Source organism: Myotis yumanensis, unplaced genomic scaffold (genome assembly GCF_028538775.1).
Source record: "Myotis yumanensis isolate MYYU_CA2020_CCGP unplaced genomic scaffold, mMyoYum1.0.hap1 SCAF_13, whole genome shotgun sequence".
Lineage (NCBI taxonomy): Eukaryota > Metazoa > Chordata > Mammalia > Chiroptera > Vespertilionidae > Myotis > Myotis yumanensis.
The window spans coordinates 38,040,071-38,045,210 of NW_027223764.1; the positions used below are offsets into that span (position 1 = coordinate 38,040,071).

Below are 5,140 nucleotides of genomic sequence, written 5' to 3' on the forward strand. Positions count from 1 at the left end.
AACAGATTTATTAGGACCATGAATGAATGTTGGAAACTTAAAAATGCAATAGAAATATCAGCAATTTCAAAGCTGCTAAAAGATATTCCAGGTTTGCCCTAACCAGTTTGGCTCAATGGATAGAGCGTCGGCCTGTGGACTGAAGGGTCCAAGGTTCAATTCTGGTTAAGGGCATGTACCTTGGTTGCGCTTGCATCCCCGGCAGGGGGTGTGCAGGAGGCAGCTGATCGATGTTTCTCTCTCATCGATGTTTCTAACTCTCTATCCCTCTCCCTTCCTCTCTGTAAAAAAAATCAATAAAATATATTTTTTAAAAAAAGGTATTCCAGGTTCATGCTCACTTTAGTTAGTTAATACTGTCTGCCCAGAAAAAAAAAAAATTAGAAGGTCCCCTCCTCTCTTAGAAATGATACCAGTGGAAAAAAGCGCATCTCTGGGAAGCTATACGTTAGACTCAGATTAAACCACCACCAGCTATTCATATATTTAATAATATATTTTGAATAGAATTTTGCCTGTGGTTTTTTGCATATTTATTTGTATATTTAGGAAGTCTATCATTTTAAAAGAATTCTACTAAGATTGTTCCAAGATTATACTAAGAGTTCTATAAATTGCTCAAGGAAGCACTTTATTCATATCATTCTTATGGTGCCCAGGGCCCTACATTATAATAACCTGTCAATATGTCACTTTCCTTCACTGTACTGTGAACGCCTTGAGGGCAGGATCTAAGTCTTGACCTTAAGCCCCTGTACTACCTAGTGATAGCCACTCAAGCAGATGTGTGAATGGCAGGAAAGCAGGTAGACAGGAAAGATTAATTATAGAGCATGAGTAGACTAGATTGGATATGTGCAAAATTTCAATTCTTTTAAATTTTCTGCTATAATTTATTCACTCTTGCAAGTCCTCACTTGGCTGTAGCACTTCATCATCTCTCTGCAATTCTTCCTCCATGATTTCATGTCAACAGCATCTTCAATTTTTGTTTATTAGACACCGCTATGGAGGGTTAGCTGGATTATAATCTTGCTTTTTGTTCATTTGTGGTTAGAGCTATGCTAAATTAAGGGTCGCCTGATTACAAAGTAGCAATCCACTCTATCGCTAGCTCACTTTATCCACTATACCCTGCTTTCTTTTTCTCCATAGTGCTTAACATTAACATCTTCTGGTGCATTCAGTGATTTTTCTTATTTGTTTATTATTGGTCCCTCCTCTGGAATATAAGCTCCATGAAAGTAAAGATTTTATTTTGTTAACTGTTCTATCCTCACCATCTAGAATAGTACTGTCATATAATAGGAAGAGAGAACATTTAAATGAATAAGTCAAAAGGCTTATCTCCTATATTGAGAATCATTCACAAGTTTCAATGTAGCTTTGCTTGGAAGCTTTCTCTTACCCTAGTATATATGCTTTTCCCCGAACTCTCTTCTATGATCTCAAGCCTCTTTAATGTCTTTCCTTCGTTCATTTCCAACCCCAGCAGGTCCAGGGGTTCCCAAAGGTGTGGACGGGGTCGGCAAAGAAGGAATGACACTGGGAGTAACCTTAACTCCTCTGGTAGCAAACATATGTGTTAAAAGATCAATTTTTTTTTGGTAAAAGGGCACAAGAGTAAAAACCTGATAGTTCACTTATATTGCATAGCAAGCTAACCAAACTGGACATGGAGGATAAATCATAAAACAAATCATTTTACTTATTATTTCTATGACTCTTCTTTCGATCAGATTTCTGTCTTTTCAAATAGGACTGAGGTATAGTACACTGGCAAACAAGAATAGTGCCAAAGTAAAAGATACCCAAGACCGAATACCATGTCAGAAAACATCATATAGAACCATTTTATCAGATTAGAGCAGCAAGAGGAAGTGACTTCTAAATCATAATCATTTAAAAAAAATCATAATCATTTAGTGGTATTTATCAACTTCATCATGGCAACTTTGCAACATCATTCTTTATTTGTGAAGTAATAAAATTCATGTCAAAAAGGAAGGGGGAATGGAGGAAGTCAATTACTTCATTCCAATAAACTACCTCTCCAGTTCTTATAAACATGCCCATCAACACAAAATTGAGGAATAATACCTAAGATTAGAAGAGACTTGGTTTATTTTTTTAATTTATTTATTTTTTTAATATATTTTTATTGATTTTTTACAGAGAGGAAGGGAGAGGGATAGAGAGTTAGAAACATCAATGAGAGAGAAACATAGATCAGCTGCCTCCTGCACACCCCCTACTGGGGATGTGTCTGCAACTAAGGTACATGCCCTTGACCAGAATCGAACCTGGGACCCTTGAGTCCGCAGGCCGACGCTCTATCTACTGAGCCAAACCGGTTAGGGTGAAGAGACTTGGTTTAACTTATGAAGCAAATCAAAATGGAAAATACAGAAAGGTATAACCAATGGGGTTGAAAAGGCTCCTCACTGAAAATATGTATTAAAAAAATAAAATTAATAAAAATAAAAATAGAAACAAAACTCTACTAGTACAAACTAGCCTGAGTGGTTTGGTGGACAGTGTAGTTGGACCAGCTGTCACTGTATTCTCATAACTGGATTTTCTTCATTCTGATTAAACTGGTACGTAAACGTCAGCTCTTTACAGACAGGTAATCCATTTTCATTAGGACCCAAAGAGTTACTGTATAGCCTATCAATAAAAAATATTTTTACTTTGATAACTGACTGAAGATGTGGGGACTCCATGTAATCCAACTGCAAGGTTGGTTGCTGTCAAGTCCTGTGCAAATATAAAAAAAATTTTGCTATAAGACTTTGACCCTACAGTTTTCACAGCAACTTAACTACCATCCAGCATGTACCATATTTGCAAGCCTTCAAGTTCAACAATTCAAATTGTCACTGCATATTACGTCCCCATGCAGCATCCTTGAGGAGCAGAGTAGGCCAGTTAATCATCCTGAGACATACAGACGTCTCCCAACTTGTCGCATCGTGACAGGTGGTTTTGATCTTCTCCCTCGTCAGCCAGCTCTTCTTCGGCTTCTCCCCCTTCGTTCTCCTTGTACTCTTCATCCCGTGGGAAATCTGTCTCCTGTCCCTGATCTACACCTTCTTGCCTTCCTGGCCGTGGCTTATCTGCACATTCTACACAAATACCACGGCGTCTAGATCCATGTCTGATTCCAACACTGGCAGCTAATATGAAGATCTTCTTACACACCATACATTTGTATTTTTTATCCTTTTTATGCACCAGGGAATGTCTTTTTACATGCTCTCTGCGAGTAAACAGTTTTCCACAAATCTCACAGCTAAAGGATCTGACTCCCGTATGAATGAGCAGATGCCTTTTTAGTGTTCGTCTGTATTTGGCTACATAGGTACAATGAGGGCATTTTAACTTGTTGCTGTTTAGAGATGATTCACTATTTTCCCAAGTTTCTTGTTTTGGCCAAGATTCAGGCAACAATCCATACTTGAAATTGTTTGCAGCACCTGGTAGCAAGCCATACTTGAAATTGTTTGAAGTATCTGGTAGCAATCCATACTTGAAATCACTTGATGGACCAGGCATCAGGCCATACTTGAAGTCATGTGAAGTACCAGCATCGCCTGCATCCTGCCCCAAGCTGGATTCTGCCAGCACATTTGCGTTCACATTTCTGTCACAGTCTGGCCCCGGGAGCAGAGCACCATCCAGATCCGGTTCTTCCTTAATGAATGACATATCTTCTTCTGGATAGGCAACAGGTGGCTGCATCATGGAGCAATCCTCTAAACTTGTTTCATTATTAGGTGGTATAGTATAAATAAATCTCTTTGGAGTTTGGTTTTTCCTCCTTCTTTTGTTGCCAGTTTCTTGAATTCCCTGGGAGCCCATATTATTCCAAATAAATACTTTTGTTTGACTTGGGGCTTCACTTTCAGCCAATTCGGGTGAACCATCCTGGACCCAACCACTGTCATTCATTTGGTAGTTCTCTATTTGGCCCTCATCGACATTGCAACCATCATTTTCAGTTTTTACATTACTTTCCAAATTGGTAAGATTCCGTGTTGCCCAAAAACTGGCAATTTTTTGATCCCGTGATGAAGACAGACCATCTCTACTGACTGGTTTTCTGTTGTTATAGTCCACAACCGCAGGCTCCGGAGCTTCAGATTTAATGCCTATATTTGAGGCATCTTTAATGAAATTTCGGCAAGTCTGAACAACTTCGCTCATTTGCAGATAGCTGGCCACGGTCATCACTTCAATGGCATTTTGTCTCGTGAGCACCAGGTTACCAGAGTACAGGAAGTCCAAGATGATGGAGAAACCTTGAACTGCAGCAATATCTAAGTGGGTAGTATTGTTTTGGTTAGGGCTTTCTTTGTTGGAAGAGCAATATAAAGTCTTAAAGAAACGACTGCCTGCAACCAGGATGTTCTTATGAGCTTTAAAGATTTTTCCGCTCACCACAATGCTGACATCACAAAGAATACCATTCTTTCTCTGCTCACTTAATTGTCGAAGAAGTTGATAGCAATAAGAGTTTTCATTTGGCCTACTATTAAAGTCACAGTATCCCTCTTCTGAAGGTATTTCTGATTCCTGGGCGTTGGCTTCGTGGAGCTTGTGCTCCCTGGAGACGTGGTGCCGCAGGAGCAGGGTTTTCTTGTAGTTGCGGGTCCCTCGAGACAGCTCGTCGTGGCCCCCGGGGGGGAGGTCCCCGCCGCCGCCGTCCGAGGGGGTCTTCTGGCACCAGGCGCAGGACATGAGGCCGGTGTCCTTGCAGTAGCGCAGCCAGGGGAAGGCCCGCAGCCAGGCCTCCTGGAAGGAGCTCTGCAGCTTCTGCAGCAGGAACTTGGGCCCCGCGAGCGGGAGGTGCGCCATTTGTTGGGGTCCAGGGGTTCCCAAAGGTGTGGACAGAGTCAGCGAAGAATGAACGACACGGAGGCAGCGTTCAGTTGACCAGCGTAGTTGGTTCTCCAGCCAGGTTCTGTCTTTATGGTCCTGTTAACATCTGTATTTATACCAGTTGATTTTAATCCTATCAATTCTATGGCAAAGGTTAGGGCGTTTGTTAATCTAGTTCTGTTGAGTTTAATCCTATCAATTCTATTGCAAAGGTTTAGGGTGTTTGTTAATCTAGTTCTGTTGAGTTTAATCCTAT

The 5,140-nt window shown here is 40.7% G+C and overlaps 1 pseudogene; it reads right to left on the reverse strand.

Moving 5' to 3' along the window:
• Positions 1 to 2,931: 2,931 nt before the first annotated feature.
• On the reverse strand, positions 2,932 to 4,860 carry LOC139022192 (zinc finger and BTB domain-containing protein 10 pseudogene; annotated as a pseudogene).
• Between the last annotated feature and the right edge of the window lie 280 nt (positions 4,861 to 5,140).